The sequence below is a fragment of the Pelodiscus sinensis genome, chromosome 1 (genome assembly GCF_049634645.1).
Source record: "Pelodiscus sinensis isolate JC-2024 chromosome 1, ASM4963464v1, whole genome shotgun sequence".
Classification (NCBI taxonomy): Eukaryota; Metazoa; Chordata; order Testudines; family Trionychidae; genus Pelodiscus; species Pelodiscus sinensis.
The window spans coordinates 188,303,091-188,320,162 of NC_134711.1; the positions used below are offsets into that span (position 1 = coordinate 188,303,091).

Sequence of the window (17,072 nt, forward strand, 5' to 3'; positions counted from 1 at the left end):
ATTTTTTATGATTTCCAGGCCTTATTTCCGTGGTTTCCAACCTTTTTAACCACAATATCACTTCTTCAATTTAAGTGCAACGTAAGATCTACCTCAAACCCAAATACTCTTGTCCCACTTCCTTCCTGCCCCTTCTTTGAGGCCTGCCCCTGCTCCACTCCTTCTTCAAGGCCTCACCCTGCTCATTCCATCCCCTTCCTTCCCCATCTTCACTGACTTTCACCAGGCTGGGGTAGAGGATTGGGGTGCAGGCTCTAGTCTTGGGCCAAGGGGTTGGGAGTGTGGGAGAGGCTCCAGGCTTAGCCTAGAGTGGGGGTGTGGGGTCCAGGAGGGTTTCAGGGTGCAAGCTCTGGGAAAAAATATGGATGCAGGGGGACTCATGCCTGGGACAGGAGGTTGGGTACAGAAGGGGGTTCAGGACTGGGACAGAGGTTCAGTAAGCAGGCTCTGGATGGTCACCGTTAAACAAAGACAGCTTGTGGGTGGTGAAACAGTGAGGTTAAGGCAATCTTGCCCCTGCCGTGGTCCTGCCCCACTCCTTAAATCAGCTGGCATGTACAGCAATGGCTCCATGGCACCATGTGCTGCTCCTCATCTAGAAGAACTGAGCCCACAGCTTCTACTGACTACGGTTCCCCATGACTGATCAATAGGAGCTACAGGAGTGGTGGCTGAAGACAAGGACAGTATGTGGAGACCACCTACTCTGCCTTTCTCAGGGGCTGCAGGGACATGCCAGCCACGCACAGGAGTAGCAATTACCACAGGGATAATTACTCCAGCCATGACAGGTTAGGCATTTTAGAACTCACTATTCAAAGAATTAAATGTAAGCGTGAGAGAGAAATGAAAATTATGAAATGTACAAAGCAGTCAAAAAACAAACATAACTCGCTTTGCAAGCAGTACAAGACGTAACGACACGTATGTCTTGGGTCGGGAGATGAGAGTGAAAGATAGTGCATGTTTGTGAGAATGATAGACACGCACACAGTGTGTGAGATGAGAGATTTGCATTGCCAAGCTCCCTCCATCCTCTTCTCTCTGTGTGGAGAACCTGCTCTACTGGTTGGTGAGCACTGCCTTATTTGATCAATGATAGGTGCAGAAGGATGGATTAGTTTAAGATGTTTCGGTCTCAGCCTCACATCAACAGTGTGTTTGAGATAATTAGTTACCTTTGTACTTTCCATGAAGTGGGTGAATGGGTGTGAGTTAGACATATTTCTTATTAATTTGCCTTGGTTACATGGTTTACTACACCGGTATTGTACATAGTAGGCAAGATGTGAAAATATTGTGGTCTCTTTTTCATAACAGGAATGTTGAATAGGTGTTGATTTGTTCATCACATGGTATAGCTGGGTTATAAAATGAGGACCAAAGATAGCCTAGATAGATACATGGCTCTTCTACAATTTCTTCAAATTACTATGAGCAATATGAAACATTACAAGGTGAACACTGAAAATACAGCAGAAAAATGTATGATGTGTGGCTATCAGTGTCTCTCACAGGGTATGTCTAGACTACATGCCTCTGGCAACAAAGGCTTGTAGATTAGGCTACCGGGCATAGGAAAATGAAGCGGCGATTTAAATAATTGCCGCTTCATTTAAATTTAAATGGCTGCCGCGCTGAGCCTATCAGCTGTTTGTTGGCTCAGCGTGCTAGTCTGGACGCTCCGTGGTTGACAGCAAAGGCATTTGTTGACCTCCCAGGTATGTCTCCTTCGATGACGTTTACCTGGGAGGTCGACAAATGCCTTTGATGTTGACCATGGAGCATCCAGACTCCTGCGCTGAGCCGACAAACAGCTGATCAGCTCAGGGCAGCAGTCATTTAAATTTAAATGAAGCGGTGATTATTTAAATTGCTACTTCATTTTCTTATGCTGGGTAGTCTAAACTACATGCCTCTGTCACCAGAGGCATGGGCTATGTCTACACTGGCATGATTTTCTGGAAATGCTTTTAACGGAAAAGTTTTCCGTTAAAAGCATTTTCGGAAAAGCGCATCTAGATTGGCAGGACGCTTTTCCGGAAAAGCACTTTTTGCAGAAAAGCATCCGTGGCCAATCTAGATGCGCTTTTCCGCAAAAAAGCCCCGATCACCATTTTTGCGATCAGGGGCTTTTTTGCGGAAAACAGAACTGTGCTGTCTACACTGGCCCTTTCGGGCAAAAGTCTTTCGGAAAAAGACTTTTGCCCTAACGGGAGCAGCATAGTTTTTCCAGAAAAGCACTGATGATTTTACATTAGATCGTCAGTGCTTTTCTGGAAATTCAAGTGGCCAGTGTAGACAGCTGGCAAGTTTTTCCGGAAAAACTTGCCAGTGTAGACACAGCCGTGTAGTCTAGACGGCATCCAAATATATCCCGCACCCGAGTATACCCTGCAGTTTTTCCCTTTTGAGTTTAGGAATCCCTGTATACCCTGAACACAACTATAACCCGCAGGAGAGACTCAGTGAATAATGGTACCACAAAGCCCCTTTAATCACCTGTCAATGAGCCGCAGTTGATGATGGTAATGGGAAGCTCCTGTAATCGGCTGTTAATGAGCCGCAGCTGATAACACAAAGCAGTTAAGGGATATATAACCCCTTTGAACAACAGCGCTTATTCAGTCACTGATTTTAACTTGTATTTTATCATTTTAAGCTTTTAAAACTTTAAACCTTTACCCTTTTAAAGCTTTTCAAACTTTTTAAAGCTTTTTAGATTGGAGTGAATAAGAATGCGAAGCGAATAAAAGCTATTCTTTTACTAGTTGCACAATAAAGTAATGTTTTTAAATGTGTTGCCCCGCGCCCACAACTTGCAACTTGCTCCGGGCTCCTTCCCTTTGTTAGCCTGGGCTGGGAGCCTCCCGCTTTGTGCCTCTGCTGGGGATGTCTCTGCCCCGGTTCTCGGCTGCTGCGCCCCCTGTAAGTTTCCCTGCGTTGTTCGGTACCCAGCCCAGCAAAGGTAGTGAAGGGGGGAGATCTTCTGTCATTTCTGTAAAAAAAAACCTATATAACCTGTCATGATTATGAGGGTTAGCAGCAGCCTGGGGATTAAGGGGTTAACTACACCTAGCCAGGTGGAGTGGCCAATAAGAATGTAGGTGGGACTTTCAAACTGGGACAAAGGATTTCTTTTTTTTTTTTTTTGTCTCTTGGGGGTGAGTCATCTGCAGCTACAGGGAGGGACGAGCATGTCTCTCTCTCCAAGAAACAATTCTTCATGTTCTGTAAGTAGGGTAAGGTTTAGGTAGTTTCGTTAGGCTTTATTGTTTTAAGGGTTGGGTATGGGATCTGAGATCTTGCACTGCTTAAGAGATGAATGGCTTTTCTTTTTAATTAAGTTCTAGCCCATGGTGTAATTCCTCCATGAGTATATTTTGTTACCTTTCCATCTGATCCTTATGCTTGCAACAAGAATATTGTTGTAATAAAAAAATTCTCTTTTCTTTGTATTAACCTGGCATTGGTTTCTTGTGTGTCCTGATTTTTATCTTAGGGCTGAGATTTCCCAAATGATCTTTTCCCTAATCTCGTTATTAATATTTGGGTGGTGGCAGCGGAAGTTTTATTCCCAAAATCTAGGTTTTTAAGATTTTGGGGGAAGTCCTGGTAGATAAGGCTTTGGGGCACACTTGCTGGCCCCCACTTCTGCATTTATCATGCCAGAGTGGGGAAGGGGCCATGACATAACCCGCACATGACTATAGCCCACGGTGGGGGCGGGGGACGGGGTTTGTAAAAACGAATATAACCCATGGGTTATATTCACTAAATTATGGGAGCTACGTACTGAACTCCCATTGCTATCAATGAGAATTTAGGGATCTGCGAATGGCTGGGCCTTTCTCCTTAATTTTTAATTCCCAGGTTTTAAATATTTAATAACTACCAAGTAGAGGGAGATGAAGGTCTAGACCTAATATAAGTTTTACAAAAGTCCCATAAGAATTAAAAGCCTCAGAAGAAGTACCGTGGCAGTCTTTATCTGGGGGTTATTTAACTTTAAATCCCACATGTAGTAACCAGCAAGCAGAAATACAGAGTCAAATTCTGTTCTCAGTCAAACTGTCGAAATCCTGAGCTAAATTGTCTCTCCAAAGGCATACACACAAGGTCCAGAGAATCCAGAATGAGCTGTGTGCATGTATCTGAGGGGGGAATTTGGCCTCATTTGCTTCAGTGGAGTTATTCTAGATTTACACCAGCATGACTGAGGCCATCTCTTCACTAAATTAAATTTTGACGGTGCCTAATCTAGTTAAGGCTCTGGATACACTACGAGCCTCTTGTGGAAGAGCAAATGCAAATGGAGAGTTCATTTGCATATGTTGCACTCTCATTTGCATTTTTCTTCCTTTTCCTTTTGTGCAAGAGGCTCTTGCGCAAAAAAGTGCTGTGTAGACGGTGCCTTTTTGTGCAAAACCCCCCTTTTGTGCAAGAGCCATTCTTCCTAAAAAACGAGGAACAACGGCTCTTGTGTAAAAGGGAAAAGAAGAGGAAATGGAAATGAGAGCACGGAATATGCAAATGAGCACTCCATTTACATTTGCTCTTCTGAAAGAGGCTTATAGTGTAGCCATAGTATAAGACTCAAACTCAGAGTAGTGTCAGCAGGCAATACTCCTGCTCCGCTGAGGAGTAGGGGAAACTGTTGGCCGCCCGCTGTGGGACACTGGGGAAACTCAAAACAAGGTATGTTGACTCCAGCTACAAAAGTAACATAGCTGGAATTACTTATCTTGATACAGTGTTTGCTTTTAGTGTAGACCTGGTCTGAGAATAGAATTCGGGTATGGTAGCACCCTCAGCTCCTGTAGTTCCAGTACCTAGGGGGATGGGAATGTAAGGGCTTCAGTCCCATAGGGAGTGCCTGTTGGAGCTTGGGGCTTCAGTAGGAGCTGGGCAGACAGAAGGCTGCAGCCCCATCTGACACTTTCCGCATGAGCAGAAGCCCTAAGCCCTAGCAGGCATGCCCAGCTCTTGAACGTTTTAAGATTATTGTATTAGAGAGTCAGTGTTTTTGGCCACCCCTGTTATAAGGGTTCAAAATAATGCTTTGAATAGATACCTACTGATACGTTGAATTAGAGTGATTACAGTAACAAGTTCTTTAAATGTTTAATTATTGAATAGTAAAAGTTCACTTAAAGACTGTCATAATTTTGCGGTGTTAAACTGCAATATAATTTTGATTGTAACCACTTTATTTTAAATTTTCCTGTACTGTTATGCCGTGACTTCATATACACGAAGTATGCATGAGTAGCTTGGTTACCATGGTTACTGCATTGACATACTTGAAGTGGTTCTCACAGTCCAAAAGGCCTCAGTCCTAGGATTTTAATCAGTGCACCAGAGTCTTTTCTGTATTCAAGTGTACACAGAAAGAAGGCTGATTGCAATATTATCATGGGCATATTTTGAGCCTGAAGACCTGAGGGGAAAATGTGAGTCTTATCGTACTTTATTACTCTCAAACTCTCAGGATTTACATTAGCAAAAAGTAGTTCATATAACAAAAGAGTTTATTTTAATATTTGTCAAGGTTCCTGTTAGAACTTGTTGTAGCTATGAATCAAAATGTTTGTCTATATAATTTTATGAATTGGCTCTGAGGCTCTGAGGAGCCTGATGTATAAATAATTTGTTATGCATGTGCTATGCAGTATTTTTCTTAAAATTATTTAACTGAGAACTATGTATCCAAAACAAAAAAATAATTTGCCTTAATTTTTAAAGCTGGAACTCCATTTTCTGAACTACATTTGAAAACTAAAAGTGTAAAAAGCAAGAGAATTACAAGAAGGAGAGACTCTTTAATGCTTTGTTCAACTATGCTAACTGCAAAATGTTTACCTAACTCAGAGCTCCACTGTGGTGTGGAAGGGAGGGTGGGGATGCAAAGGAAGCTTTCTCCCTCTTGCTTGACTTGTAGTGGCCTGTCACAACTGCAGCTTCAGGGAGCAAAAGAGTTGCTTCCTCTTTCTGCATCTCCAGAATCCCAATGGCTGCCCTTAACAACTTCTCTCTCCAGAGCTGACCAGGGACTCTTTCTTTTGATAAACAATATAAATTAAAGTTAGCTTAAGGCTGGTAAAAAGTTGTCAATCTATATCTTATAAATAGAGCTAGTCGAAAATTGTCAGTCAAAATATTTGTTTGGACAGAAAATGTTTTTATACAAGATTTTTTTCATTAAATGTCATTTTTTGTCAAAAAATTGAATGTTCTGTAAATGAACAACTAGAAATGCAATTCAATAATAATAATGATCAGTTGACCCTCTCCTCCATGGTACTAGTACCTTGCACATAGTATTACTTAACCTCCTGGAAATATTTTTATGGAAACTAATTTAATAGCAATGATGCCTTCTGGTCAATTAGAAAACAAAAATATATAATTTCTATCTCAATCTTTGCAGACAGCTTTCTTAAAAAAGAAATGTCCATTTATGACATGGTGGGAAAAGGATTTGAATATATGAATGATCTGCAGAGAAATGGTTTTGATCTTGAAAAGGGGACTCAATTAGTGGTATGATAAAATAAAATGTCTTTAAGATATTGTTTCAGTGGTATTCCATAGCAGTGACATCTATCGATCGATCTATCTATATCAAAAAAATGGGCATTATGCATATATGGTAGACAGGCCCACCAACAGGAGAGGGGAGGGAAAAAGGGGCAATTGCCCTGGGGCCCAGTGATTCAAAAAAGCTTGGGGCAGTGGCTGGAGCTCTGAGCCCTTTAAATCACCACCGGAGCTGATTATCAGAGCACTCACAGCAAGCTTTGTGTTTCTCATGGTGGTATATATTCATACATGTCTCAGTGAACATAACAAATTTATTCAGCACATACATGAATTGAAAAAAATCTGCACATAGATGGAGATGGAGCATTGATTGGGATGTGATACATAACCAAATATTGAAATCTGTTAGATATCTATTATCAATTGAGTCTTAATTAAGCCTCCTGGAGCTTCCTAGCATAGGTCTATACAGACTCCCTCTCTCCCCATGGCTGGCCTGTGCCAGTTGATGCAGGCTTACAGGGCTTGGGCTGTTTCATTGCTTTGCCAACTTCCAGTCTTGGGTTGGAGCATGTGAGCTCTGGGACCTAGAGTCCAGACTTCAATCTGAGCCTGGAAGTCTACACGGCTATGAACAGCCCTATAGCCATGCCTCACAAGCCCGAATTGGCCTACGTTCCACTATCCTGTCCTGCTGAGCCAGACCTCCAGTCTCCTCCAGCAATAGAACAGAGATGGGGGCATAGCCCACTGCAGAGAAACATAAACACTGAGATCAGCTCAGCTCTGGGAAAACTCAATCACAGGGACTTGACAGCTACAATAGGATCAGAACCTAGATAAATCCATCTTGCTCTGCATAAAGTTCTATACAGAGCAAACTCATAAGTTGTTTGCCCCATTTATTAATGAAGAGAGCTATACACAGTTGTCCCTGCCAAGGTAACAATTATTTACACTAGGTTTATTAATAAACAAAAGCAATTTTAGTAAGTATAAAAGGTAGGCTTTAAGTAGTTGCAAGTAATAGCAGACAGATCACTGTAAGTTATTAAGCAAAATAAAACAAAGCACATCAGCTAAACCTAATACTTAAAGAAACTTGTTACAGGCAGCTTCCTATTCTAGCAGTAGTTCTAATAATCTTTTCTCACAAGCTGCATAGTCTTCCAATTTGGGTCTGATCCTTCTTAATAATCAGTACCAGGTGGTTACTGCAGCCATTTTAGATCCCTGGTATCCAACACTCTAGTCACTAGCCACATGTGGCTATTTGGCTAGCTGAGTGGGGCTAGTTTGCTATAGTGGCTGCTGCTTCAGAACTGATTGGACACTATAGTTTTGGATAGTTCACAGAGGCATCCTGGTGTCTGGCAGCAGCCCCTATTATCTGGTTTCCTGCTTATAAATAGCTTTTGCCCACGGCTGCAAAAGCATATAATCCAAAATGGGTTGTAGCATCAGGTGATCTGAACGCATGTCTTGGCAGGATCAACCATAGTCCAGACTTACAGGAAGAAAAAAACTACTCACAGATCTTTATCCTGAGTACTAGGCATGTAAGCGACTAGTTGAGTCAATACTTGACTAGTCACTTCCCACCTCCCCTTGCTGCCTCTGTATGAGAGGCAGCGGAGGGCAAGGGGAAAGGAGTCCATGCTGGGGGGAGCTGGCTTAAAAGCTGGTTCCCTCCAGCACCATCTCAGTGTGAGGAGTAGGAGAGGCAGAGGTGCAGTGGGGAAGCCAACCAGGGTCCCAGATATTGCACCTCTACTTTTTAAATGTAAGGGCAGCTCTTACTACATTTAAAAAGCAGAGACACAGTGAATCCATTTATCAACTAATCGACTACTCAATTAGCTTACTAACCACTATTTAACATCCCTACTGAGTACAGGGCCATAAAGTTCCCTAAGTATTAGTAATGGCCCTCACTTAGCATGTCTAGGGGTACGTCTACACTGCAGCACTATTTCAGGACACTTCCAGTATCCTAAAATAGCTATTCTGTGTCTTGTCAGAGTGCCCGTTTCAAAACGATGAGCACACTATTAAGACGTCTCTGTAAACCTTGTTCCACAAGAACTAATAGACATTTTGGAATAGCAGTTTATTCTGAAATTTTGCACTGTGTAGAAAGTGCCAAATTACGAAATAAGCTATTTTGAAATACACGCGAAATAGACTACACAATTTGCATAGTTCAAATTTCTTAGCTTATTTAGAGCTAAGGGTGCAGTGTAGACTCACCCTAGATTAGTAAACAGGTTTATACTTCATATTTATAACTTAAAATACAGGAATGATACATGCAAACACATAGAATATCCACATTCAGCAGATTTCAAGCTTTCAAGTCAGTTCAGCGATAATTGTATGGGGGCTGTTAGAGAAGAAACAGGCGACCCAAGAGCAGATGGGGTAAACAGAACTGCTTTATTGCCTACGCACATTTACTTTGGACATTCAACACAAGGTCTGAGTGGCAACAAACTGGCATTAGTCGTACCCTTTTATCTATTTTAGTCTGTTAATTCACATGTCTATCAATATTTTCCTAAAACCTTATTTAGTAATGTTAACTCCCATAAAACAAATATTAATGAACAAATAATGAATTGAATTATACCCACCCCTAATTATCGATTTCTAATTAAATCAACACTTTTCTATACTACAGACTTTCTTACTCACAGGTTACAGAGATTACAAGGAATTTGACCCTGAAGATGTGTTATATAGAGCCAATGAGGATAAGCAAGAGACATAACAAAATAAATCAACTCCATATTTATTTGGTTTCTTAGGCTACAAGAACGAAGATAAAGAATATGTTTATACATTAGAAGGCACAAAATGAGATCAAACTAGCTACAGGCATAAAGGGAAACAAGAAGACCTTTTATAAATACATTAAAAGCAAGAGGAAGACCAAGGACAGGGTAGGCCCACTGCTTAGTAAGGAGGGAGAAGCAGTAACAGGAAACTTGGAAACGGCGGAGATGCTCAATGACTTCTTTGTTTCGGTCTTCACCGAGAAGTCTGGAGGTGTGCCTAACGTAGTGAATACAAGCAGAGAGAGGGTAAGTTTAGAAGATAGGATACACAAAGAACAAGTTAAAAATCACTTAGGAAAGTTAGATGTCAGCAAGTCACCAGGTCCTGATGAAATGCATCCCAGGATACTCAAGGAGCTGATAGAGGAGGTATCTGAGCCTTTAGCTATGATCTTTGAAAAATCATGGCAGACAGGGGAGATTCCAGAAGACTGGAAAAGGGCAAATATTGTGCCCATCTATAAAAAGGGGAATAAGAACAACCCAGGAAACTACAGACCGGTCAGTTTAACATCTGTCCCAGGGAAGATAATGGAGCAGGTAATTAAGGAAATCATATGCAAACACTTGGAAGGTAATAAAGTGATAGGGAATAGCCAGCATGGGTTTGTGAAGAACAAGTCATGCCAAACTAATCTGATAGCTTTCATTGATAAGATAACGAGCCTTGTGGATAAGGGAGAAGCGGTGGATGTCATATACCTAGACTTTAGTAAGACATTTGATACGGTCTCGCATGATATTCTTATTGATAAATTAGGCAAATATAACTTAGATAGGACCATGATAAGGTGGGTGCATAATTGGCTGGATAACCGTAGTCAGAGAGTTGTTGTTAACGGTTCTACATCCTGCTGGAAAGGGATAACAAGTGGAGTTCCTCAAGGGTCTGTTTTGGGACCCGTACTGTTCAATATCTTCATCAATGATGTAGATATTGGGATAGAGTACACTTATTAAGTTTGCAGATGATACCAAACTGGGTGGGGTTGCAACTTCTTTGGAGGATAGGGACATAATTCAAAATGACCTTAGCAAGTTAGAGAAATGGTCAGAGGTAAAGAGGATGAGGTTTAATAAAGAGAAATGCAAAGTGCTCCACTTAGGAAGGAACAATCAGTTCCATACATACAAGATGGGAAGCGACTGTCTAGGAAGGAGCATGGCGGAAAGGGATCTAGGGGTCATAGTGGACCACAAGTTGAATATGAGTCAACAGTGTGATGCTGTTGCAAAAAAAGCAAATATGATTCTAGGTTGTATCAACAGGTGTGTTATAAGCAAAACTCGTGAAGTCATTCTGCCGCTCTACTCTGCACTAGTTAGACCTCAGCTGGAGTACTGTGTCCAGTTCTGGGCGCCACATTTCAAGAAAGATGTGGAGAAATTGGAAAGGGTACAGAGAAGAGCGACAAGAATGATTAAAGGTCTAGAGAACATGACCTATGAAGCCAGGCTTCATGAACTGGGCTTGTTTAGTTTGGAAAAAAGAAGATTAAGGGGGGACATGATAGCGGTTTTCAAGTATCTAAAAGGGTGTCACAAGGAGGAAGGAGAAAATGTGTTCCTCTTGGTTTCTAAGGACAGGACAAGGAGTAATGGGCTTAAAGTGCAGCAGGGGAGGTTTAGATTGGACATTAGGAAAAAAATCCTAACTGTCAGGGTGGTCAAATATTGGAATAAATTGCCAAGGGAGGTGGTAGAATCTCCCTCTCTGGAGATATTTAAGAACAGTTTAGATAGACATCTGTCAGGGATGGTGTAGATGGAGCTTGGTCCTGCCTTGAGGGTGGGGGGCTGGACTCGATGACCTCTTGCGGTCCCTTCCAGTCCTATTATTCTATGATTCTAGAAAAGATAGTACTGGTTTTGACTGGACTCTTCCCAAACTACAAAAACCTTGGGCTGTCAAGCAATTAACAAAAATTGTGATTGATCACTCGATTAAAATAATTAATCATGATTAATCACTCAGTTAAACAATAACAAGAATACCTATCTATTTAAATATTTTATTTTTTTGCTACATCTTCAAATATATTGATTTCAATTACAACACAGAATACAAAGTGTATAGTGCTGATCCCAGCCTGGCACTGCCACTTAGAAACATCACAGTGGCATTTCAAAGGGGCAACACTGCACGGAGCCCAGGGTCAGCTGGGATTTCAGCTGATCCTGGGCTCCATGTTGCGCTGCCCCTTTAAAATGCCATTGCAGCATTTCAAAGGGGCAGTGGTGCATGAAATCTGGGGTCTGCTGGGGTGCTGCCTTTTTGAAACATCGCTAAGGTGCTTCAAAGGGGCAGAACCGCACATCTGATCCCGAGCTCCATATGAACTGCCCCTTTGCAATGCTGCAGTGGCATTTCAAATAGGCAGCACTGCCCAGCTGATCCTGGGCTCCATGCAAAGTGCCTGCGATTAACTCTGTTCAATTTTTTAATGCATTAATTCTGCCCTGCGTTAATCAAAGGTGTTAACAAGCATTAATTGACAGCCCTACAAAAAGCAAAAGGGAAAAGCATGTTTAAAGGGTAATGATAATGCCGCTTTGTCCACATGAGGTGTAGACGCAAAGGACAGTGTAGAAGCAATAACTCCTTCTGTCAACAGAACTGTCAACAAAAGGTGTTATTCCTGGTAGAATGAGGTTTACTCCCGTCAACAGAACTGCCGAGTTCTGTTGACTTTATGTCGACAGAACTCAGCGGAAGTGCAGACGCAGGTATAGTTTTGTCAACCAAAGTCCACTTTTGTCAACAAAATCCTGTAGTCTAGACATACCCTCCATTTTGAAATAAACTATTTAAAATAAATTACACAATTGACATAGCTCAATTTGCATATAATTTTTCAATTTAAGCCCTGTTGTGTAGATGCACCCTCTGATCTGTTAGGATTTATCTTCAGGGTCATGATTTAAGGTACATGGGTATTTTTTCCCTCCTCCAAGTATAAAATAAGAGCATTTGTAGACAGTTCCTAACTTTCCTTTTCCTGCCAATCACACTGCAGTGATACTATTAGTCTGTTATCTACCAGAAAGAGAGAATGAGGGAGCAGGAGAGAGAAAGACACTTCCATACAAAGAGCAAGGTTCCATTGCTTCATTGATATTTTTTCCTGCTCTCACTTTTAAGTGTGTGAGCAAAAGGAGATTATCATTTCTCATCTTGTTTGGGCTCATTTGCATCAGGATTACTCACCAGAGAAGAAGGAAAAGACCCCAATCTGCTTCTCGTGACTGAGATTTTAGCCCACTCGCTGCAGCTTTCATACCATATGGCTGTAAAAGCGGTGTGGTGCTCTGCAGAAATGCGAGGTAAGGAAAGCTGGATCCTTTTTTATTGAATATCCATGCAAGTTATTTAGTTCCCAAACAAACTTCAGTGGTGGACAGCTTTTGGAAGGGGGGTTAATGCACTTTTGCATAGAGAACCTTTCTTACAGTGAATGAAATCTTGCTCCTGGTTGAAGTGAATGCAAACTTGCTTCAATGAGTGCAGGATCAGGATTGAAATTCAGCTTGCCTTTCTCCCAGTGCTTAATTTGTGTAGTTCATAGCCCTGTCACATCTAGGCTTTGCATGTCGATAATGAAAGTAAAAAATTGCTTGAGCCTCAGCATCCCTTTTATTACAAATTAAGCAATGACTTGCTCCTATAAGTCATGCCCCACAAATCACTGGATTTGCATGAATAAAGCATGTTGCATTTTAACATCCTTAGTCAAGGGGTAGAAATGTAGCCAACTAGACACATACTTCCCCTCCCCCATTGAGGCTATGACTGGCTTGACACAAGCCTCACCTGCATCTCTAGCTTTGTCAGCCAATGTAGTATGCAAGTTTCCTGTTGAAGTGAGCACTTGTTCTTGGAAGCCTGACACTCTACTAATGGGCCTTAACAAAGATGCTAATTATCTCATCCATTACAAAGATAGCTTCCCCAATTATCACCTCTAATATCATTCATAGATATTAACCTCCCCCCACCATCCTCCCTCTGTTCTAAAATCTGATTTGTCTATTTTATATGTGTTCACTTTTTTTTGATTCTATCCCTTTGGTATATATGGTCATGCCAATTTTCTTCCACAGTTTGATCTGAGGAAGTGGGTCTGGCCCACGAGAGCTCATAACCTAATAAACCATCTTTTTAGTCTTTAAAGTGCTGCATAGTCCTTTCTTTTGTTTCAGCAAGACCAGACTAACACGGCTACATCTCTATTATTGTTTTTCGAAGTGTGAGTGAGAAACATTCAGTCACAAGGCAGACCAGCTCTCTGTGACTTTTTAAGGCAAAAAAGGACTCTGCAGATGTGTAAGTTAACGTGACCAGTGGCCATGAAGCTCTCTTGCTCTGTCTTAGGACAAAATGTAATATCACTGCAAAAACCTGGGACCGTCCCAGTGAAAGAAGTCCTCCCGCACATCCGAGGGGATCTCCAGGGATCGCTGTGGCCTTGTGGTCGATCTCTGAGAAACTGTTGTCTGGCTGGCTCCAGCTGCCTGTGAAAAGGGAAGAAATCTACGCAGCACCTGAAGCCTGCCTCCAGACTGTCATGTGTGACCTTTAATAATTTACATCAATAAACATCCTTCAGCACTGTTTCAGTTAACCCTTTGTCGGAATTCATTCCACCATTGGTCCAGGGGAGGGGGAGGCAGGCCCAATATTAATGAATGCATTGGGCATGGAGCAGGCAACAGCATGTGGCCCTGACACAATGCAGAATATCTGCAGATGTTCTAGTATTTAAAAAAATTGTTACATTAGCCATTTAAAAAATATTTATAATTCGGTATAAAATTAAGCATGAAGATAAACACATTGTTTACCATTCAATGTGAGTGTATTGATGGAGATTCCTAAAAAGTTGATAAATAGTCCAATTGATAAGAGTGGATGTATATTTCTCTTGAAAAGTGCCATAGAGGTCTTGGAAAATGTCCTGCTTTCTCACAGAAGAGGACAGGCAAAGCAGGCTTCCCTCACTGCTTCTTGAATTTGCTTGTCATTCCCCCTTCTCTCCACTTCTCTGCAGACAATTAAGCAAACAATCACAGGGGCTAATCCTGCTAACACTTATGCACATAAGCAGTCCCAATGAAGCTGATGGGGCTACTTATATTAATACCCACCAGGAGGCTGACCTTACAACAGGTTCACGCCTGTGAGTGCATTTTTTAATATTTGCCTTACACAGCTTAGCCATAATGAACAAGTGGAAGTGTTCCCTCCAGGCTGAGGTTTAGTACTGCTCACAGGGCAGTGAAGGAAGCCGACATTGCCAATGCCTGTGCTGTTCTAGTTCTTTGGATAGACTGGACAATTTTCAGCATCGTTGCCCTTAAAATGCACAAACCCATTTATGCATATATTCAATAGTTAAAAGAGATAGTTAAACATACACTGGAAACCAAAACCCCTCAAAATACTAAAAAACAAACAAGCCAAGAATTGTTATGGAGTAAAAGGGCCAATAATAGTAGGGGTACTGGGCTGAGTTATCTTACATGAGCATTGAAAGGGATTAGAAAGCGAAACAAAAGCTTCCAAAAGAGCTTCTAATTTAAAAACAGTGCACATGATTGAAATATTATTGGGTTGTTCTTAAATCTTACCGATCGTCTCAGAAATTTGATAGCAACATCTGTAATGTATATTGCTAATATGTTTTATGTTGTTCAAACATATATTAGTAACTCTATCAGCTGTGTGTATCCTTTCTTTTCATCTTTTTTTAATATCCATTTCGATCACTCCCAAAGAACAGGAGAAAGTTCCTCATCTTCTTTTAATAACATATTCACATTTTTCAACTTTTACTTCAAACGACTATTATAAAAATCCAATACTAGATGTTAGCAAAACTTTCAGTAAGCATTTGTAAATGAGGATGTAAAACATGTGGCATGGATTTTACTAATATTTAACATAAATGAGATCTTCCTGGATTCTAATAGTTATGATAAGGCTATAGTTTAGAAGATTCATCACCTCGCATAAAGCTATTTTTCGTATCAAACTTGTCAGGAAAAGGATGAAAGGGCCAAATGTACTGATTGATGAAGAAAGGTGAAAAGAATTAAAAAGGCATACACTATTACAGTGACAACTGACGTGTGTGTGGGAGAGAGAAAACAGCTATTCAATGGTTAGAAATACCAGAAAGGGAGGGAAATTACACAGCATGCAAAAAAGGGCTATAAAATTAGAAGACTCTTTAGATTAAATATTGGGCATATCTGTGAGATTAGTGAGGGAGTGGAACGTACGCAAAATAAAGGCTGGCTGTTGACATAGCTCATTCTATACATGCAGTTAGGTTGATATAGTTGTGCCACTTGAATTTTCCACACCCCTCAGTGACGTATTTTACACCAATTTGTAGATCAGAACTAAGTCCTTGTATTCTAGCTCTGGGAGTTTTTGGATTGACTTCAGTATGATCAGAATTTCACCCAGAGTTTTGCCGTTAGTGGGGAACAGGATAAGGTACTGTAAAGTAAAAATGAAATGTCTGGAATTGCTAGAGATGATAAAAAGTGCTGGAGAGGAATTTTGATTCCTGAGAGAGAGTTCTTTTCTTTGGGCACTAAGAAGGAAATACCATGTCCTGCTAAACGTTGTGTTATTGCTGAGAACAAACATATATGTTGGTATGAAGATGCTGTGATTTTTGTAAAATAACCAACATACCAAGAAAAATGGTAATTATAGGATTGATATTGATTTGATTAATTTAAATCGGTGGTTTTCAATCAGGGATATGCATACCCATAGGGGTACACAGAGGTTTTCCAGGGGTTATATCACTTTGCCTGGATATTTGCCTAGTTTTACAACAAGCTGCATGAAGTGCACAACTGAAGTTATTACAAAGTGAAATTTAATAAAGACAATGACTTGTTTATACTGGTCTATATACTAAAGCAGCATTAAGCTGGGGGTTGCAATTTGTTTCATAATTATATGGTAAAATGTGAAAGTAAACATTTTTTCAGTAACAGTATGCTCTGACACTTTTGTATATTAAAATTTGATTTTGTAAGCAGGTAGATTTTAAGGTGGGTATATTGGTTTAGATAGTCATGCTAACTCTGGGTATGTCTACACTACCCTCCTAGTTCGAACTAGGAGGGTAATGTATGCATACCGCACTTGCTAATGAAGCCCGGGATTTGAATTTCCCGGGCTTCATTAGCATAAGCGGGGAGCCGCCATTTTTAAATCCCCGCTGCTTCGAACCCCGTGTAGCGCGGCTACACGGGGCTCGAACTAGGTAGTTCGGACTAGGGTGCCTATTCCGAACTACCGGTACACCTCGTTTCACGAGGAGTACCGGTAGTTCGGAATAGGACCCTAGTCCGAACTACCTAGTTCGAGCCCCGTGTAGCCGCGCTACACGGGGTTCGAAGCAGCGGGGATTTAAAAATGGCGGCTCCCCGCTTATGCTAATGAAGCCCGGGAAATTCAAATCCCGGGCTTCATTAGCAAGTGCGGTATGCATACATTACCCCGCTAGTTCGAACTAGCGGGGTAGTGTAGACATACCCTCTGATTTCATCCTTCCTGAACAAGTTTAGATTTTGAAAGGACAATGCTATGTCCATTTTAAAAATTAAATATACAGTTTGACTGTGTGTAACTTTCAAGATGAAATATTTCTGAAATATCTATATCTA

General features: G+C 41.1%; 1 protein-coding gene across 4 annotated transcripts in view; it reads left to right on the forward strand.

Annotated features, from left to right (window-relative positions):
- Nucleotides 1–3,156: 3,156 nt before the first annotated feature.
- The window catches only part of LOC102447257 (beta-1,3-galactosyltransferase 5-like), a 47,509-nt gene continuing 33,593 nt past the window's right edge, over nt 3,157–17,072 (forward strand). For 2 of the 4 annotated variants that reach the window (XM_014573280.3, XM_075912073.1), the window contains exon 1: nt 5,305–5,453. The gene's annotated coding sequence lies outside the window, so the exon portion shown is untranslated. Of the gene's footprint in view, nt 3,234–5,304; nt 5,454–12,578; nt 12,705–17,072 lie in introns of those variants that run through there. The other 2 variants (XM_014573279.3, XM_075912070.1) reach the window with 2 other exon arrangements.